Source organism: Scyliorhinus canicula, chromosome 18 (genome assembly GCF_902713615.1).
Source record: "Scyliorhinus canicula chromosome 18, sScyCan1.1, whole genome shotgun sequence".
Taxonomy (NCBI): Eukaryota; Metazoa; Chordata; class Chondrichthyes; order Carcharhiniformes; family Scyliorhinidae; genus Scyliorhinus; species Scyliorhinus canicula.
In genome coordinates this window covers 86930695-86952442 of record NC_052163.1, presented here as the reverse complement: position 1 = coordinate 86952442, position 21748 = coordinate 86930695, and the positions used below count along the sequence as shown (strand labels likewise).

Sequence of the window (21748 nt, the reverse complement as noted above, 5' to 3'; positions counted from 1 at the left end):
ACACAGATATGTTGGCTGGACTGTAGGGGCAAATCATGTGAAGAAACTTGAGGAACACATTTAATCACAATTGGCAACATTAAAGCCATTAAAAGCAAAATAGTGCAGATGTGGAGAAACAAAATTAACGTTTTGAGTCCAGTAAGACCCTTCCATGGAACAGAAGGGTCATATTGGACTCAAAACATTAACCCTGTTTCTCTATATACAGTTACATTTAGGATGTAGGCTGGTTTGCAAAGTTGCCTCATTTTTATATCTGATAAATCATACTGCACTCGAAACTTTCTGTTTCTCCCTCCACAGATGCTGCGAACAATTCTCTGCAAAAAGGCTCCTTTAAGAAATAGAGAGAAGAGGGACGCTGTCACTTTAAGACCCTCTGTCACGTGGCCCGCTGTCCTCTCCCCCTCCTCGAGCGGCCCGCCTCACGCCGCCGCGGCGCGCTGTCGTCAGGGGACGTGCGGCTGGCGTGACGTCAGGACGCCGGAGTTCTGAATGACATCACCCCCTTGGTGACTTGCTCCAGCTGAGAGTGGAGAGAGAGAGAGAGAGAGGCTGAGAGCTGGGAGAGTCTGCAAGCAGCAAGCAAGCAGCAATACACGCACACAATCACACTGGGATTACACAGCTCTGCAAATAAAGGATTATTCACCAGGAAAATGTAAAGGAAGAGCAGCAACATTTGACCAGGTAAATGCTTTATTCTCTCTTTCTCTCTCATTTCAATGATTTGATTATGTGTGTGTTGGGGGGATGTTGTGTGAGGGAGGGCATTTAAATTCCTTTGTATTCCTGCTGTGATGGGTTTTTTTTATTTGCACATGATTTCTTGCAAGGGTTTTTTGTGTTGCAGCGAGTGGGAGAGGAGAGACTGCAATGCCCCCTGCCCTACAAAAATGCCCCCCACTTTGAATTTCTACTGAAGCCAAGGAGCTTTTATTTTTTTCTGTTTTTTTTGCTGGCTTACTTTTGTCTTTCTAAAAAGGAAGAAACAAAAAATCTTGCACAGAGTGCATAGGATGTGTGGGCATAGATTTGTCCTACAGCACTCCAGAGGTGATCTACTAGGCAGATGTAAAAAAAACAATCCTTGTGTTGTGTGATTGTGTGTGTGTAAGGATGGGGAAAGGCAGGGGCAGCAATCGAGCAGGGTGTGTGTGTGTGAGAGAGAGAGAGAGTGAGGGGTTTAAATGGGCATGGACGCAGTGCATCTGACTGGGGTAGGAGTGTGCAAAGGATGGAAGGAAACTGGGTTGTTCGGTTTGGCAGGTGAGTTCTGAACTGTGGCTCGGACAGGGCACTTCACAAATGGACCTGGAGGTTATGGACGGGGGTGGGTGCAAAGGGGTGGGTGGGGTAAGAACGATACTATTTGAAGGCACGGAGGGAGATGCCATGGGTGGGCAGGACAGCCTTTCCAAATCTCGCCCCCTGAAGAATTTATTTTGTACAGAGGCTCGTTCTCCTGTCAGCGGATCCTTCAGGGAGCCAACATCAATAATAATAAAAAATGTTTGCCTCTCCTCTGCTGGGTTGCTTTTGGTTAAATATTTCGAAACTATCGATCTGTTTGTTAACGTTTACTTTGCAATGCCCCATTGTTTTCTCAATGGCGCGTAAATATTTTAGACATCGGGATGGACAAGGGGAGCCTCCAGTCTGCAAGTTGTGTTGACGGTCCCCAGATTACCCACTGACGGATTCTGCAGGAAAAGACATTGTGGGATGGGGAAGGGCAGGGAATGAGACACGTGAATGGAGAGTGGCAATTCTTCCCTCTTGAATGGTCTGAGACTGGCTTATTTTTTTGTTGGTTAACAGAGCAAGCCTAACTCCGTGGAAATAATGTGAACCCCTTCCTGTTGAAACAATCGGTTGGTAAGAATTGCTGAGTACTGGACGTGACAGTTTGATGCATTAACCGGATTGCCTGCAACTCCGCCAAGCTTCACATATAAGGAAGGGATAGATACGGATCAGATAGACACACGGATTGCTGCCTCAATATACACTGCAAGCGATCGCTTCTTTTCACTTTTTTGGCTAGAGGGGAATTATCTTGGCGTGAGGAGATGGGATGGTTATTGGATCCATTCTGTTGCAACTCAGCTTTCCCTCTTTTGTTGTATTTAGTTAGCGTCGGGGCAAAAATAGACTTGAAAAATCGCCTCCATTGACCTCTCCATATGGGAGATCGATGCCTTCATTGGGGAAAGATATGTAAAAGAATAAATGGATGTTTGTTTTCATTGGGTATGCCAGTATTATTATGCCATAACAAAGGTTTATCAATAACAACTCTCCATTATTTTCTTTTCAATGAAGATTAAGGTCTCTTCCCCTGAATGATGTTTTAATGTTGAAGTCTGTCTGCAAATTATTGGAGGAATTTGATTAATATTGATTTTCTCGCTCCCTCAAATAGTAGAGCTATGAAAATTAGCTAAGGTTTAGCATTCATTATTGTAATCGTGATTATGGAGACTTCAATATTCTCATTGTTTTTCCTCCCTCTCTCCTCTCCCCTCTCCCCCCCCCCCCCCCCCCCGTTTGGGTGAGACTAATCGTTTACACAGACAACGATTAACCCTTCATGTCCGGACAGTTTTCTCACAACTTCTGATTTAACCTTCAGAGACAGTGTTGAAGAAAGACAAGTATTGTCTGCGAAATCCAGAGACCTCAGGGGGAATACTTCTCCCCCCTTCCCCCCTCCCCACACCACAGATGGCCACAAGATAATTCCTGCATGGGCTTAGCCAGCAAAAACTCTTTTGGTGCATGGAGCTTTTTAAATAGCTATTCCTGGAGATTTAACATTGACTTGTGCTGTGTGGGGAATGAACAATGTTCCGTTGCATTAGTGACAGTCACTAGCTTTGGTAAGCAGTAATTTTTGATAACAGCAATTGATCTGGTGGTGTGTCTGTGTGTTTTTCCTAGGGGATGAAGTTACTAATTATTTTAATTGATTGTTAGTGAAGTAGATTTTTCATTACTGTTCTGTTTTTTTTTCTCTGTCTCTTTGCTGTTCACTCTAGTGGGAGCAAAGAGCGCTGCGAGGGTTAGAGAGCAAAATCTGCTGCCTAGCCAACACCAGGCAGGCAGTTGCTCTTTATCCAGGTGTTTTGTGTTGGGCAGATGTAGTGCCCCTCTGTGGCCAAGTGGACGTTTTATTTTAGACGGAGCCCTGAGAGTATTGTGGAAAGGCTGACTCTTCCTCCGTAAAGAAGAGCTCGTCAGGTCAGCTCTTACCGCCTTCGTCATCGGTAGCAAGGTCTCGCCCCATGTCGGGCCTCGAGCCCACTTCAGATAGGAATGGCACAAACCCAATTTAAAAAGACTGCTCCAGATTTCAATCGAACCACCATTCTTGCGCCGTTGCGTGGCACCCTCTTTGGTTCCAGACCAGGCATATTGTCCGGCAGGGTGCCACGCCTGATGGCAGTGCTAGGCGAGGGCTGCGTACTGCATTCTGAAAATTGGAATGGCCATCCAAAGTTGAAACCGAAAGCGCACATATTGTGAATGAGCGCTCGGTAAGGCGGGTAATAGCATAGAAATGGGTCTAGCAGCATTGTCAATCGACTGTGAAGCCCAGTCCTGTTTTATCAATCTCACTTTCGAGCGAAATGTCAAAGCAAGACTCCGTCTTCTCAGGTGAACATGACAGATTCCACTGCACTATTGGAAGTTGAGCAGGGCAGCCCAACCCAGTATTCTGGCCAATATTTATACCTCATCCAGCATCACAAAAACAGATGATCTTGCCGCTGTCACTTTGCTGTTTGTGGGAACTTGCTTCCTGCTGCTTTTCCAACAACACAGAAGTGACTGCAGTTGACAAAGTATCTCATTGGCTGTAAAACACTCTGGGGCATCCTGAGGATATGAAAGGTGCTATAAAAATGCAAGTCTTTCCTCTTTATAAAGCCAAGCTCTGCTTTATAAATCGACCACAAATGAATTGATACCTGTGCATCCGTGTGCACCTAACGTACGCTCTGCTGCTGCTTACTGGGAAACCCCAGGTCTGATTTATGCCCCCTGTTAATGCTTAACTGGACCTCAGGAAAAATAATTCCTAGCTCCTGGGCTGCGGGTCTCACCTGACTGATTTATTAAGCCTACCTCCTGATGCTGAGGAGACTCATTTTTTAAAAACTGGGTTTTGCGGATCTGGCATATTTGTGCTGGATGGGTGGGTGAGATGGGGTGGCATCAGGGTGGGTGCTTTGGGCTGGGTTTGGGTGTGTGCACCAAGAGCCAGTGGTGCCCGCTGGGTTTGTAGAAACACATCCCCGCAGTGCTCATGGTTACCAGAGGGTGCCTCTGTCTGTAACTTGTGGTATCACAAGCCAGCAATGAATCAATGTCTGGAGAAGAGGCAGAGAGAAATTTTGTGGGGGGGGGGGGGGGGGGGGGGGGGGGGGGGGTGCTGTCTGGTAGAGGTGAGGGAGCGAGAGGGTTATGTTCATGTCCTGCTGCAGTCCCTCTGCGAATAACTTATTGCAGATGTTAGACATAATCATACTGAGGTGTATATGTAAATCTCTGGAGGAGGCAATGGAGGGGTGGAGGCGGTGTTCCCCATCATTCATGGGGAAAGACATGCCGCATCTGTGACAGGCAAGAGACAAAGAACTGGGACTGACTCACCAGCAATCACAAAGAACGGGGTTTGCTCTGTAGGCTCCCAAGCAACAAGCGCCTTGTGGACCATCCGCAAAGTGTGACTTTCGGCTTTCATGTCCAGACAGTCTGCGGGACACCCGCTGGTCATTCTGCAGAGCAGCCTGTTGGCGTTGATTTCATTTGATTCTGGTCATGCTGGTGGAGTTGAGCAGCAGCGGGCAATAGTAACTGACTGCCAGAGAATGAAATTAAGCCTTTCAGATAAACTACGCTGTCACTGGGCTTCTTTAATCGCACGCTGCTACCAATCAGCTAAAGCACAAATGACAACTACCCCAATGCTGTTTCAATGCACTCACACTCGCCGGCTAGTGTTCTCACCGGCAAACTCACCGGGAAGTCTTCTCATTTTCAGCATAGGGCTCCAACGTCCATTGTTACACACAATACAGCCTTTGGAAGAACGGGATCCCGGAGCTGTGTGGTCCTTTCACTGCTCCTATATCGTCTTGTCCTTTCAATACACATGAATTTCAACAATTGTATCCAACCCAGTGCCTTTAACCTGATACCCCCCCCCCCCCCCCTTGCTTGAGAGAGGCCAGGCGAACACTGGGTGGTATTCGAAGAGTTGGAGGCTCTCTGGAAGCCAGAGAGTGAAGAGGTTCGATCGAGGAGTCCCATCGAGTGATGATTCAATGACCATGGGGCCAGGAACGTTACACACAGGAGACAAGAACTGACAGTATCAGGCTGGCACATTGTTGCGGGAGGTTGCCTCCATGTCCCTTACAGCAATAACTTGTTGAGGAAATATTGGATCGTCCTGATCATAAATGGCAATTTTAACATGCAGTATTTTTATTTTTTAAAGGATGCAGTTTCGTTGACTGCCACCGGGTGTCTTTAGCAGTCTGTGGAAGTATTAGATGGTAAATTGCATTTAGTGTCACCTAGTGGCAAAGAGGTTAGGAACTCGCTCTGCCTTTGCTCGTGTGCTCCACTGTAGCACTTTCTGCTGCTGAGCCACAACGTTGTGGGTTCAAGCCCCACTCCAGGACTTGAGCACAATCTAGCCTGACTTTTCAGTGCAGTACTGAGGAATGTCGTGTTGTCAAAGATACATTAACCCAAAACACTGCACTCTTGTTGAGATGGATGTTATATTGATCATTGACATTATTTGAATAGGGAGTTCGTTTGGGGTCTTTGCCAGCATCCCCCCACACACACTCACAATCATCAGCATCATAAAGCAATTCACTAACCAATACTTGCTGTTCATGGGCTCTGTGCAAATTAACTAGCACGTTTGAATACAGATCTCCAGCAAGGTAACCTGCTTCTCAATTCACAGCCACTGATTTAACCCGTCAAAGGCAGAAAGGGCTGATGAAGGCCTGTTGAGTTTAACCATCTGTGAGTGAGTATGTTTTAAAAATAATCCATGAGTTGGGCATCCTTCTGAGGAATAGCAAGAATATCGAGGCGTTCTTTCGTTCAGTTTATTCCTTCTTGCAGAAGTAGAGTGTGAAACCTTTTGATGTAACTGCCCCCCCCCCCCCCCCCCCCCCCCCCCCCCCCCCCCTTGCCGGTGTCTGCGTGGGTTTCCTCCCACAAGTGCCGAAAGACGTGCTTGTTTGGTGAATTGGACATTCTAAATTCTCCTTCAGTGCACCCGAACAGGTGCCAGAATTTGGCGACTAGGGGATTTTCACAGCAACTTTATTGCAGTGTTAATGTAAGCCTACCTGTGATACTAGTAAAGATAATTATTTCATTGTGAAATTCCTGTTTTTCCTCCCCATCTCCTGAGGACACTGGCTCATTAACCCCTAGCCCCTTGACTGGGGGCACTGAGAAAAAGTGAAGGATGCTACGGCTGCTACACCCGGCTTATTACCTACTGCCGACTTTACAAAGAAATAAAAGAAGTGTCCTTTGGGGGAAATTGGGCAGTGTTCTCTCACTCCTGATCACAATCAACTCCTTCCAGCTGAGCTGGGGAAATGGTTGTCAAAAGAGTTCAGAATTAGTGTGATGCTCTGGGTAGTCGAACAGACGTTTGGCATTCAGTATGTAAACTTACAACTGATAAAATGGCCATTTGGGTCAGTGAATACAAGGCAAGTAGCTAGTCCCCATGCAGTTGTATCTTGGCATTAGTCAGGTGGCGATGGGTTGCAGACAGAGCTTCCTTTGACTATTTATTGGAGTAATTGTAATGTGGCTCCGCTCTGTACCTTTAAGGTGTGCATTTTGTTTCGTTGGTGGAAAAACTAATTTTGTCTCTGATTGTGAATCTTTCATTAACATTACAGTGGTGCCCGTGGTGGTGGGAGCGCAGGGTGTCTGGCCCATTGGCTGCTCTGAGGCGACTGAACAGTGCATTGAACTGACTGACGGATATGGACGCAATGCTGTGCAGCAATATTTACTAACTGAGTGGGTGATCCGTTCAGCGTAAGGGAGGCAGCACACGATAATCACTGAAACAAAGAGCCGTCATTCATACTCTCCCCAGATCTCCAGCAGAGTGATCAATTCCCATCTCTAATTTAACCTTCAAAGGTGGAAGTGGTTGATGAAGAAGGCCTGTTGAGTTCAGGTAACTCACAAAGCCTTTCACCCCACCCTACTCTGTTATGGGATTCTAGTGGAGTAAGACAGCAGATTAAAATTAGTTTCTTTTGTCTGGCAGTTCAACAGTGCCAGTTGTCCTTTAGTATCCCACCCGAGTGGCCCCTCTGTTAGCCCTGATGCGTTTGTCGGCTGCTATTCCACAGCAGCGGTCCTTTGCAGCTGAGCCCAACCCTTGTATCCATTCAACATTTAATGTTGGCCAACTTTACCAAAAGATCAAGAGTAGAAAGTCTGTTTCATGTTCTTGCCTTTTCTCCACACCAGCCCACCCCCACTTCTCACCCAAATGAAGCTGGGCATGGCATCCCTGCAACTACTTTGGCTAATTAGAATCATAGAATGCAGAAGAAGGTAATTCAGCTCATTGTGTCTGCACCAACACTTCAAAAGAGCACTCTCCACTCTCCCATCCACCCCTCCATATCCAGGACATGCAGCTGGGGGCCACCGATCCCCTTGGGAGACCTCACATGTTCTGTTTCAAAAAATGTACTGTATTTGGCATAACTATAAGGTTCAGGGCGGGAGATACAGGAGGGATATCCGAGGTAAGTCCTTTACTCAGAGAGTGGTTAGGGTGTGGAATAAACTGCCTGCTGTGATAGTGGAGTCGGACACTTTAGGAACTTTCAAGCGGTTATTGGATAGGCACATGGAGCACACCAGAATGACAGGGAGTGGGATAGCTTGATCTTGGTTTCGGACAAAGCTCGGCACAACATCGAGGGCTGAAGGGCCTGTTCTGTGCTGCACTGTTCTATGTTCATAATCGCATAACCTAACCTGCACATCCCTGGACACTAAGGAGCAATTTAGCATGACCATCCACCTAACCTGCACAACTTTGGACTGTGGGAGGAAACCGGAGCACCCGGCGGAAACCCACGCAGGCACGGGGAGAAAGTGCAAAGTCCACACAGAGAGTGACCCAAGGCTGGCATTGAACCTGGGTCTCTGGCGCCCTGAGGCAGCAGCGCTAACTACTACGCCACTGATCAACAATTCACCAACCTTTCTTCATACTCCACCAGTGACAGTTTGAGCACAGAAATCGGCCAATTGGCCTTCCATCCCTGTGCCAGCTTGGTAGAGCCCATTCTGCCACACATGACGCACAAGCCCAGAAATGTTTCACCTTCAAATATTCATCAGATTCTCTTTTGAATGTTACGATTGATTCTGCTTCCAACCATCCATTCTGGCAGTGAAAGATCTTAGCTACTTGCTGCTTTCAACTGCTTCCTCATGTTCCCTCTGGGTCTGTTGCCAAATACCTTTCAATCTGTGTATTCTGGTTACCAACCCTTTATCTGTTTGAAACAGTCACTCTATCAAAACTTGTCACTATTTTGAAAACCTGTATCAAATCTCCTCTTAACTGCCGCTGCGCCAATGAGAACAACCCCAGCTTCTCCAGTCTCTGCAAATAACTGAACTTCATCATTTCATAAGAAACAGGAGCAGGAGTCGACCATTTGGCCCATCGAGCTTGCTCCACCGTTTGATATGTTTATGGCTGATCAGACTATGGCCACCTTTCCTGCCTATGCCCCCATAACCCTTGACTCTCATGTCAATCAAAAATCTGTCTAACTCTGCCTTGAATATATTCAATGACCCAGTCTCTACGCCCTCAGGGAAAGAGAATTCCAAAAGCTGACGACCCTCTGAGATGAAATTCTTCCTCATCCTCGCCTTATATGGGAGATGCCTAATTTTTAAAATGGGGCCCTAGAGCTCGATTCCTCCCCAAGAAGAAACATCCTTCCAACGTCCACTCTGTCGAACTACCTCAGAATCTTATGTTTCATTAAGATCACCTTGTATTCCTGAGTACAGGCCCAACCTGCTCAAATGTTCCTCATCAGACCAGTCTTTCATCCCAGGAGTCAGCCTTTTGAACTTTCCCTGAATTAGTTCCTATGCAAGTGTATCCGTCCTCAAGTAAAGAGATCAAAACTGAGCATGATGCTGCAGGTACATTCTCTTTTTTTTAATATAAATTTAGTGTACCCAATTCATTTTTTCCAATTAAGGGGCAATTTAGCATGGCCAATCCACCTACCCTGCACATCTTTTGGGTTGTGGGGGGCGACACCTACGCAAACACTGGGAGAATGTGCAAACTCCACACGGACAGTGACCCAGAGCCGGGATTGAGCAGGTACATTCTCAACAATGCCCAGTAAACTGGAACATGACTTCCCTACTTTTATATTCCATCCCTCTTGCAATAAAGGCCAACTGTCCATTTGCTGTCCTAATTATTCACTGTATCTGCATGCTAATATTTTGTGAGTCATGTACGAGGACACCCAGGTCCCTCTGTGCCCCAGTATTAAGCAGGGTTTCTCCATTTAAATAATATTCTACTCTTCTAGACTTCCTGTCAAAGTGGGCAACCTCATCTACCTTATAATCCATTTGCCAATGTTGATGACCACTCATTTATCCTTTGCAGACTCATTGTATCCTCCTCACAACTTACTTTCCTCCCTATTTTCGTATTGTCAGCAAATTTGACAATACAGTTGGTCCCTTCATCCAATTAATTTAATATAGATCGCAAATAGTTGAGACCCCAGCACTGATCCCGAGGCAATCCACTAGTTACAGTTTGCCAAACTGAAAATGACCCATTTATCTTGACTCTGCTTCTTCTTTGTTCGCCAATCACCCATGCTAATATATCATCCCAACACCATGAGCTCTTGTCTTGTGCAGTAACCTTTTATCTGGCATCTTATTAGCCTCTTGGAAGTCCAAATACACTACATCTACTGGTTCCCCTTTGGCCATCCTACTTCTTACATCCTCAAAGAACAGAAGAAATAGGAGCAGGGGTATGGCTCGTCAGGCTTGCTCCACCATTTAGTACGATCATGGCTAAGCCAAAACTTCAACTCCACTTTCCTGTCCATTTCCAATATCCCTTGATTCCCTGAGAGACCTCGGTCTAGCCTAGTCACAAAGTCCCGAAAGACATACTTGTAAGGTTAATTGGACATTCTGAATTCTTCCTCAGTGTGCCCGAACAGGCACTGGAGTGTGAGAACTAGGGGATTTTTACAGTAACTTCATTGCAGTGTTAATGTAAGCCTACTTGTGACACTAATAAAGATTATTATTATTATTAGTCTTATGACTGGGTATGGCCAGAGTAAATAGTGAGAAACTGTTCCAACTCAAGAGAGCATCAAGAACGAGGGGGAACAAATCCCAAATAATTAACAAAAGAAGTAAAAGTGATGTGAGAAAAAGTGTCACGCAAAGGGCGGTTGTCGGCAAGGAACTTCCTGTGAGGGTGGTGGAGGCAGGTTCGATCGAGGTATTGAAAAGGGAATTTGGATTGCTATAGGAATCAAAAGAATGCACAAGGTTACGTGGATAAGGCAGGGGATGATATTTGGTAGAATGCTCTTTCAGAGAGCCAGTGCAGACTCGATGGGAAGAATGACAAAGAAATCTGTACCAGACAAATTTTGTGATTAAATGTAGTCAGTGATGTAACATCCACAACTCTCTGGGGTGGAGGATTCCAAAGATTCTCAACCCTTTGAGTGAAGTAATGTCTCCTCACCTGAGTCTTAAATGGTTGGCCCTTTATCCTGAAATTGTGCCCCCATGTTTTAGATTCCCCGACCAGTGGAAACCATCTACCCTATCAAGCAACCCCCCCCCCCAACAACCCCGCAGAATCTTGTATATTTCAATGCGGTGACCTCTCATTCATCCAAACTTCAGAGAATATAGACCCAATTTGCTCAGCCTCTCATCATAGAACAACCCTCATCCCAGGGACCAATTTGGGAAAGCTTTGCTGTCCCGCCCCAATACCTTTCTTTAAATGTCGAGACACATTTGTGCTCTCACCAGAACTCTACAACTTCAGCAAGACTTCTTTATTCCTGTACTCCATTCCCTTTCCAATAAAAGCCAAAGTGCCATTTGCCTTCCTAATTGCTTGCTGTCGCTGCATATTAACTTTTTGAGATCCTTGTGCGAGCGCACCCAATTTTCTTTGCACATCAATACTTGCATGTTTCTCACGTATATAAAACAAAATTAGCCTTTCTATTCTTTCAAGCAAAGAGAATAACTTCACATCACTCTCCATTATAATCCACCTGTGTAGGGAAGCTTAATAAATTTGGTCTCTTAATACATTTGACAGCAATGATTTCCCCTTAACTAAACCGTATTGACTCTGCCCGGAATCACAGCATTGCTACAGTGAAGGAGGCCATTCAGCCCATCGAGTCTGCATCAACTCTCTGAAAGAGCACCGTACCTAGACCCACTCCTGCCACCTATCCCCTTAACCCCACCTAAACTGCACATTTCTGGACACAAAGGAACAATTTAGCATAGTTGGAGGTGCCAACTTTCAAATGAGATGTTAAACCAAGTCCCACCTTCCCCCTCGGAGAATGTAAAAGATCTCGCAGCTATATTTTGAGTAGGAGGAGATCCCTCTTTGGTGGCCTGCCCAATATTCATTTCCTAACCAATCACGGATTATCTGATCATTATCACATATAATTGCAGCTCGGTTATCACAGAAGGAGGCTCTTTGGCCCATGAGTTCTTTCAAAGATCAGTCCAGTTAGTCCTACTCTTCCTCCCCCGCCCTTTTTCTATATCCTCATGATTTTTTCTCCTTCAAGTGTTAATCCAGTTCCATTTTTGGAGAGTGCTATTTAAACGGTAACCACCACCCTATCAGGCAGTGCATTCCAAAGTCTAACCACTAAATAATTTTCCTTGTGCACCTCTGGTACTTTTGTCACTCACTTTAAATCTGGTATTGACAATTCAGCCATGGAGAGTGGTTTCTCCATATTTCCTCCTTCCCTTCAGGTACCATTCCCTCAGAGGGGGTTGGTGACAATGGATTAGTCCAAGCTGATGCCCGTTGCCTTCTGCAGTAAATCTGACCAGGAAACTCTCTCCCTCTTACCGCCTGGTGTACAGGGAGGATTTACAGATGGATCATCAACTTGTTTGGTCACAGTATGAACCATTGCCATCAAGTCCTGAAGTGGGACTTGAACCCATTGCCTCTGGCCTGGAGGCAGAGACACAGTATCACAAGATGTCTCGTCTGTCCTTGTTTACTCTTAACTATTTACCCTATTGAAACCCTGCATGATTTTAAATTCTCTGTCAAATTGCTATTTTGTGATATCTTTCTGTGCATAAGCGTCTGCTCGGTTTCCTATATGACAACAGTGCCTGCACTTCAAAAGTACTTAATTGCCTAAATGTGCTTTGCAACATCCCAGGTTGTGAAATCTGGAATAAACGCAAGCTGTCTCATTTCATTCCATGCACGTGGGGGGGGGGGGGGGGGGGGGGTTATATTTGGGGGTGATGGGGGAGTGGCGTTCAGCCTCTCTGCACTACACTCTGCACAATTTATTTCACATGGAGCTGCTATTGTTGGGATGCCAGGGAGTAGTGATTCCCAGGAAACTACATTCTTGGTACATTTTACACTCCCAAAGAGGCCCAGTGACCAATCAAAATGAATTCCCATTGCACGGGGAAGAATGAAGGTGGTGTTTAATATCTTTCCTTGCCAACAGAACGAAAAGTTTGCTGTCTGATGTGCACATGTATAAGCTACAATTGAAGTTGGTTAGCCCACCCCAGTTGTTATGACATTGAAAGGAATCATGTATTAAAGGACACAGTTTCTCCCCGCTCTGAATGCAACGTCAGTTATTTTCTGCCAATGAGGTGGTCCTGCACCATACTGCATTGTGCAGTTGATATTTTAATGTCATTTAAAATGTTTGGGGTGGGGGGTTGCAGTTGACGAGATGCAAGAATGACGCAGGTGGTTTAAATAAACAGGCACAAGGCGTTCGAGCCAAAAGACACTAACACTCACAGAAATTAAATGGACTGCAGTGAGTCATTCCTTGCACAAAATGACTTCACCGACGATGCTTTCATTTCCCTGGTGAGTGGAGAATCTTTCCATTGCCAAAGTTAGCGTGCGTGCAATTCAAGTCACCCCAGGGTCCTCTTGATCGCCTGGGGATCAGCACAGAGGAAAGAAAGCATAACAGAAGTGCCAAAACGACTGGAGGTTCTTGCTCAAAGAAACAAAACTAAGGAAAAAGATGCAAGTCCTTGCTTCTCTTTGGAGGATTGCCCTTCAGGTCGCGGTGCTTCCGCTGGTACCTGTGTGCATTAGTGGGCACCATGTTGCGTGACTTGGTGTCAAGCAAAGCTACAAAATTGTCAGTTGTTCCAACACAAGGGATCTGCCCATTTGGCCACCAAATCTGCTCCTGTTTTTCTCCATTGCGGATCTTCCCTGCTTGCTTCCCATTACGTTTAAAATTCCTCATTTTTGAACTAGCTTTGTAAAGATCTCATGGAACTGGATGCAGCAGACAGTTCTGCATTCCAAGCCTTGGGTGAATGAATGCTGAACAATTTTCACTTCAATTCTTTAATTGAACTAATTTCCCCTTTTAAAAAAAATGGTGCTCTTGCTTGTTTGACAAAGAAATTGGTTTGGTGGATTGGTCTGTGGAAGGAGTGAACTCAATGTGACCACTGGCGTCTCAAATCCCACCGAGTTTATTTCTGAAGGCATCCTGTAGCTATAAAGGAACAAAATGTGAGGCATGGCTTTTTAAAAATAATTTTAGAATACCCCATTTCTTTTCTCCAATTAAGGGGCAATTTAGTGTGGCCAATCCACCTAACATGCACATCTTTGGGTTGTGGGGGTGAAACCCACACAGACACAAGGAAATGTGCAAACTCCACACAGACAGTGACCCAGGGCCGGGATCGAACCCGGGTGCTCAGCGCCGTAGGCAATAGTGCTAACTACTGCGTCAGGCTTTTTGTTTTTCGTCAGGACCTTGTCTCTGAAGGTGAGATCTCCAAGCCGGGAAAACATCCCCCTCATAGGCTGGTCACAAAAGAGAAGGAGGCCATTCAGCCCATTGTGTGTCAGCCAAGAACAATTCAGCCAATACCTATTCACCCGCATTCTCCCCAGCAAACTGTCGCAAACCATTCTGGGATAAATAATTTTGAGGGCGATTGTCCAGTCCTCTGGGTTTTTATTGTCTGTGGTTTTCAAACACTTGTTGGCAATACAGAAATAAATCTATATGTGCAAACATTATCTTGCACAATAGTTCACTGTGGGCTTCTATCAGTACTGCAGTTAGTTTTGTCATTTTGTTTTGTGAGGCTCACAAAACAGGATGAGGCCTTTCAAAAATGTTATTCAGAGAAATAATTTCAACAATGCAGGCCTTCACCATTAAACTGCACCAGGAGTACATTTATGGTTCTCTTTGCTGCTGATGGTGACTTTGTTGTGTGTAGATGTGGACATCAGTCATTGTAGATGTGGACATCAGTCATTCTATCTGACTTTTTGATTTCTCTCTGCATGTGCCATTATCTCAGGTGTTGTTTATCTCTCTCAGTGTCACCTTCTCTTTTACGGTCTATCTTTCTCTCTCTTTGTGGCTCTTCTTTGTGTCCCTCTCTTTATGTGTCTCTCCCTTCCTCTATGTCTCTCACTCTCTGCCCCTCCCTTTCTTGCCCTATTTTTCATTCTCCCTCACTCTCTTTCCTTCTTGTTCTCTACCCGCTGTCTGCCTGCCTATCTTTCTCTTTCACACGCACAAAACAGTTTTTCACTTTACGTGATTGCTTTGTTGAAACAGCCTGTTTTTCCACATTCACTCTAATCCTTAGATACCAATTAAAGTCAGGAAAGCTGTGTTGATTAGTGACCACTGAACTCTCAGCAGCCCAGTGTAGGCACACAGCAACACAAGACCATCCCCAGCACTGCACTGTGCAGCAGGTATGAAAAGGATAGAGCTAAAACTACAGACGGATCTAACCATCATTGACCAACCTTATTAATTTTTCGCATCTGTTGAATCCAGGGATTTCTTTGTCCTGAAAGCACCAGAATCTAAATATTCTTGCGCCAATCAAATATTAAGTGAAGAGATCTTGGCCCTGTAACCAACCTGATGGGAGTACCGAGTGTCCAGTCTGAGGAGTACGGAGTGTCCAGTCTGAGGAGTACTGAGTGTCCAGTCTGAGGCTTTAAGGCCACTGGCAATCTGGCCCTATTTTTCTTTTAAGTCGTCATAGTCCCAGATGAGCAGAGGCTGCTTTCCCCTTTGAGTGGGAGAGCTGGCTGGTGGTGATTTAACCTGAGGATCACACTTCAGACGATGGGCAAGTTTGAGAAGTTGCAGCCTTCATGAATACGCTCAGCCTGTACGGGAATTGAACCCGCGCTGTTGGCCTTACTCTGCATGATGAACCAGCTGTCCAGCCAACTGAGCTAAACTGGCTCCTAATCTGGCCCTCTGGCCCAGGCAACTCTGTCCTGTTTGTGCTTGTATTTCTTATTAGCTTGGCCAAAGATTTGCATTCCTTTCACGCTTATTACAAGCTGAGGCTGTTCCAAAGGACTTCATAACCAATGCCATTCTCTTCTGAAGTTGTAATATGGGAATATGGCAGCCAGTCTGCACCCCAGCAGTGTCCCACAAACCGAACTACAATAATGACTAGGTAACATGGACGAGTTTCGATGAATATTTTAGGCACCGAAAACGCCTCCAAGTTGACCAGGGGTGAGGTTTTGAGCTGACATGTTGGTTTAGCCTGTGTTTAGCACAAGCCATCATCTTGGTAAAGGAGTTGAAAGCAACAGCCACCTGGAGGCTTGTTAATAAGGTAATTAGATCATAAAAGCTGCTTATAGGGATCCTCACCACTTCATTAATCATTGGTGCTCGAGCGGAAAAGAAGGCCCCTCCAAAGCACATCGCTAAAATTTCTTCATCAAGATTTCAAGGCTTGAGCAATACTTATTATGGAAATTCTCTGAGGACTTCACCTTCAAAAAAAAGAGTAATGCACTGCTCCACCTTATTGGACACCATGCAGGCGTCACCAGTCATAAGGGAGTGCTTGGTCAATGACATCTGGCTAGGACTTGATCTGGAGGTGGAATGGCAGGTGTTTCAGGCCAGGTAGTGCAGCACCAGATGCTGGGGGTATCCTCACATTTTCCCAGCCCCACCCATTCACAGTAAGGGACGTCCCTCTTCCTCTGGACTTCAATTCATAGAATCCCTGCAGTGCAGAAGGTGGCTATGCGGCACATCATGTGGTCTACCCTGACCCTCTGAATGGGCACCCTAACTAGGCCAGAACCCTGCACTATCCTGGTTACCCCATCTAGGGCCAATTTAGCATAGCTAATCCACCTAACCTGCACCTAATCTTTGGACTGTGGGAGGAAACGGGAATACCTGGAGGAAACCCACAGACATGGGGAGACTTCACGCAGTCACCCGAGTTCGGAATCGAAACCGGATCCCTGGTGCTGTGAGACAGCAGTGCTAACCACTATGCCACCGTGCCACATCCAAGAACATGTTTGTCCTCTTTATCCCTGGGACATCCTGCAATCTGCTGCTGTAGGCCAGCCAAAGCATTCCATACTTTTGGTGAGTGAAGCTCCCATATCTGTTGCTCCAAAAAAAAGACAAATTAACATTTGTGGGCTAACCCTGCATATGTCTGTTTAGCATCTCCTGACATGTGCAAATTATTGTAATGAGCAATTCAGACCAAGATTGCATGCTAAATTTGGCATTGTCTTATGAACGCAGAAGTCATTTAGGGCAGGTTTTCGCCCCCTGACACAAATAACTCCCAGTCTGTTTCTTTGTGATGTTGGTCAAAAGGCATATATTAACAACGGGGAACTGCTCTTCTTCAAAATAGTGCTCCGGAGTAGTTTACATCGATTCAAAACCGGCACTCCCACCACTCAAATTAATGCAGCCCTCCCTCACTGTTGGCTGAGATTTTATGCTCAAGTCTTGAGTGAGATCTAACTGGACGGCGAGCGTGCCCTCTGGTCACTAATGAGCCAGTTCAGACAACATTGATGTCTGGTTGCTGCTTCCGCCACAGTGAGAGGTCAAGACCCATATTTGACACGGATGTTGGGACACCAACCCAAAATGCAAACTTTTGCCCTCTAATGTAGCAGTATAGATTTGAGCAGAATGTGTGATCCACAGAGACAAAGATTTGGGCATCATTGGCTCAGTTGGTGCCGGACGTGAATTTTCTGATGTTTAATTGTCAGTTAATTCTGAATTAGCTGAGCTTAATCAGGTGTCAGGAAAATGTAATTATGATATTACTTCTCCCCGTGTTTGCGTGGGTTTCGCCCCCACAACCCAAAGATGTGCAGGGTAGGTGGATTGGACACACTAAATTGCCCCTTAATTGGAAAAAAATAAATAATTGGGTACTCTACATTTATTTTTTTTAAATATTACAGATTTTGAGGACAGTTGTTTTGAAAGCACATTTCTGTCTTCAAATCCTTACAGTTTTTCAAATTGGAAGTAGGGACAGAAAACCTGGTACCTTTCCGAGTTAGTTCAAACCTTTAAAGAGTCGTTGAAGTGCAAAATACTCCTCCATTGTAATATCTAAAAAGGTGTGAAAAGCTTGTGTCTTCTGAGAGAAGTGAGATGGAATCCCACATAATCCCGACAGTGCAAAAGAAGGCCATTCGGCCCATCGAGTTTGCACCAACCCTCCAAATGAGCACTCTGCCTAGGACCACTCCCAGGCCCCATTCCTGTAACGCATCTTTAGACATGAAGGGGCAATTTATCATGGGTAATCCACTTAACCTGCACATCTTTGGATTGTGGGAGGAAACTGGAGCACCCGAAGGAAACCCAAGCAGTCACAGTCACCCAAGGCCAGAATTGAACCCGGGTCCCTGGAGCTGTGAGGCAGCAGTGCTAACCTAACCACTGCTCCACCGTACCGCCCTTAGGAAAGGACATCAAAGGGCCTCAACATATTTAACTTTTTTACCAGGTGGAAGAGTTCTTCATCAAAACTAACATAGGAGCCATTTTTGTTCTTGGTTGTGGGAAAGCAATCTATGGATAATCCCCAGGAAGAATTCTGGGATACATCATCAGTGGAGTCTGCCAATGGGAGTGTGGTGAATGTAATATAGAGGTATATATGTTAATTCACAGTCTTTGTAAGCGCAGTAGCGCTATCCTACCACTAGGGGGAGTAGCGCTGGGAGCACTCAGGAACTTGTACTGGGCTCAACCCACGACTCCTCCCCTAGTGCAGCTGTATAAATACCCGTGTCCAGAGTCAGCCTGAGTTCACTACGAGTTCATCGACAGGTAACAGGCTGGCTCTGAAGTAAGTCGATTAAAGCCTAGATTCACATCGGAAACACGTTTCTGGTGAATTGATGGTTCCATCAATTTCATCGACTTAAGAACAGTAAAGATCGATTATGGAATCGGCCCTCAAGCCTGGAACTCAACCCGCAGGATGCAGAGGCTAAAGAAATCTTCCCCCACTGGATCCGGTGCTTCAAGGCCTACTTGGCCGAAGCGAGCACAGCCAAAACTACAGAGGATCAGAAGCTAAGTCTACTGCACACGAGGGTGAGCCACAAAATCTCGACGCAACTAAACTCGGCCAGTTCATATACTGCGGCGCTAGCAGTTCTCGAAAAAATGTATGTAAGGCCCATTAATTAAGTTTACGCTCGCCATGTGTTCACGACTCGCCGTCAGCGGCCTGCGGAATCACTCGTGAATTCCTAAGAGAACTTAATAATTTATCCAATGACTGTAATTACCAAGCGGTTACCGTGGCTGAACATAGGGAATTGGCGGTACGCGATGTTTTTGTAGCGGGCCTCAGGTCTAACTATGTGCGCCAACGACTGCTGGAAAAGTGGGTCCAGAACTTAGAAACGACTGTGGAAGCGGACCCCGCGACCCAATCATGGGCCCCCGACCAGCGACTCCCCCAGGCCTGTGCTACGCGGCCGCCCAGCCACCATGCTGCCCCAGCCAGCCACTATGCTGCTCCAGCCTGCCATTTCTGCGGCCAGAATCAGCACCCGCGGCAGCACTGCCCGGTCCGAAACGCGGCCTGCAGCAGCTGCGTGCGAAAAGGGCATTACGCAAGAGTGTGCCTCACAAAAAGGACCCCAGCTTCCAACTCCCCAGCGACTCGCAGTAATCGCTCCCCTCACTCGCAGCCCCGCGGGGCCCGAAACGCTGCGGCCTATGCCCCGACTCCACCCCCTCCAGCCACGTGTGATCCATGGGGGCCGCCATCTTGGAAAACCTCCACCACGCGGCCGGCCACGTGCGACTCATGGAGGCCGCCATCTTGGACGGCATCTTCCTCGCCGCCCGCCACGTGCGATCCACGGGCCCGATCGGCATCCCTGCGCTTGGACAACTCAGCGGAGGAATTCGAATTAGACTATGAACTCAGAGGGCAGTCATCACGGGGCCACTCCAGCACAGCTGATCGAGCCGCCGACTACCCGCAACTCAGCGCGGTCTCCCTGGACCAATCACGACCAAAGAATCTACGAAATTCGATGGCAGAGGTCCATATCAACAGGTACAAAACGCCATGCCTCTTCGACTCCGGGAGCACAGAGAGCTTCAGACATCCAGACCTGGTAAGACGCTGTTCGCTCCCCGTTTTCCCCGCGCAGCAAACTATCACGCTCGCTTCAGGCTCCCACTCGGTCCTGATCCAGGGGCGCACCGCCGCGACACTCACAATCCGAGGTGCTAGTTACTTGAAATTCAAACTCTACGTTTTGCCCGACCACTGCGCGGCCACTCTTATTAGGCCTAGACTTCCAATGCAACCTCAAGAGCCTCACCCTCAGCTTCGGAGAGCCCCTGCCCCCACTCACGATCTGCAGCCTTACTAAGGACTGTAAACCCGTAGCCACTCGTAGCAGGCGGTATAGCCTGCAGGATAGGGTATTTGTCAGAGCAGAGGTCCGAAGGCTACTCAGTGAGGGGGTTATAGAGGCCAGCAATAGTCCCTGGAGAGCTCAGGTGGTAGACGTTAAGACCGGGGAAAAATTCCGTATGGTGGTCAACTACAGTCAGACTATAAAATAGATTTACGCTCCTCAACGCATATCCCCTCCCCAGGATTGCAGACATGGTAAACCAGATCGCCCAGTACCGGCTCTTTTCCACGGTGGATCTGAAGTCTGCATACCACCAGCTCCCAATCCTCCCGGAGGACCGCCACTACACGGCATTCGAGGCCGATGGCCGCCTCTTCCATTTCCTCCGGGTCCCTTTCGGCGTCACTAATGGAGTCTCGGTGTTCCAACGAGCAATGGACCGAATGGTGGACCAGTACGGGCTGCGGGCCACGTTTCCGTACTTGGAGAATGTCACCATCTGCGGCTATGACCAGCAGGACCACGACGCCAACCTCCACCGTTTTCTCCAGACGGCACAGAAACTGAACCTCACGTACAAGGAGAAATGAGTTTTCCGCAGATCCAGACTAGCCATTCTCGGCTATGTCGTGGAAAACAGAGTCCTGGGCCCCGACCCAGACCGTAGAACTCCCTCCCCCTCATTGTCCCAAGGCCCTCAAACGGTGCTTGGGATTTGTTTCCTACTACACCCAGTGGGTCCCTCAATACGCGGACAAAGTCCGCCCACTCTTTAGGACCACACGATTTCCCCTGTCAGCCGAGGCACGCCAGGCCTTCGACGGCATCAAGGAGGACATCGCCAAAGCGGCCATGCGGGCGGTGGATGAATCCACCCCATTCCAGGTAGAGAGCGACGCCTCAGAGGTAGCTCTTGCAGCCACGTTAAATCAGGCAGGGAGACCAGTTGCATTTTTCTCCCGTACCCTCTCCGCTTCAGAACTCCGACACTCTTCAGTCGAGAAAGAAGCACAAGCCATTGTGGAGGCTATCCGTCACTGGAGGCACTACCTCGCAGGTAGGAGGTTCACCCTCATCACCGACCAAAGATCGTTTGCCTTCATGTTCGACAACTCGCAAAGGGGCAAAATAAAAAACGATAAAATTCTGAGGTGGAGGATCGAACTCTCCACCTACAATTACGATATCAAATAGGGCAGCACGGTGGCCAAGTGGTTAGCATAACCGCCTCACGGCGCTGAGGTCCCAGGTTCGATCCCGGCTCTGGGTCACTGTCCGTGTGGAGTTTGCACATTCTCCCCGTGTTTGCGTGGGTTTCGCCCCCACAACCCAAAATGTGCAGAGTAGGTGGATTGGCCACGCTAAATTGCCCCTTAATTGGAAAAAATAATTGGGTAATCTAAATTAAAAAAAAAAAAAAAATTACGATATCAAATATCGACCCGGGAAGCTCAACGAGCCTCCGGATGCCCTATCCCGCGGGACATGCGCCAGCGCGCAGATCGACCAATTAAAAGTCATCCACAATGACCTCTGCCACCCGGGGGTCACCCGGCTCGCCCACTACATCAGGGCCCGAAACCTGCCTTTCTCCAACGAGGAGGTAAAAGCGGTCACCAGGGACTGCCCGATCTGTGCGGAGTGCAAACCGCACTT

The 21748-nt window shown here is 47.1% G+C and overlaps 1 protein-coding gene across 33 annotated transcripts in view; it reads left to right on the top strand.

Moving 5' to 3' along the window:
* Positions 1 to 510: 510 nt before the first annotated feature.
* LOC119952981 (receptor-type tyrosine-protein phosphatase S-like) overlaps positions 511 to 21748 on the top strand; it is a 561150-nt gene continuing 539912 nt past the window's right edge. For 8 of the 33 annotated variants that reach the window (XM_038776673.1, XM_038776689.1, XM_038776688.1 and 5 more), the window contains exon 1: positions 512 to 693. The gene's annotated coding sequence lies outside the window, so the exon portion shown is untranslated. Of the gene's footprint in view, positions 694 to 1251; positions 1273 to 1824; positions 1882 to 21748 lie in introns of those variants that run through there. The other 25 variants (XM_038776678.1, XM_038776682.1, XM_038776677.1 and 22 more) reach the window with 8 other exon arrangements.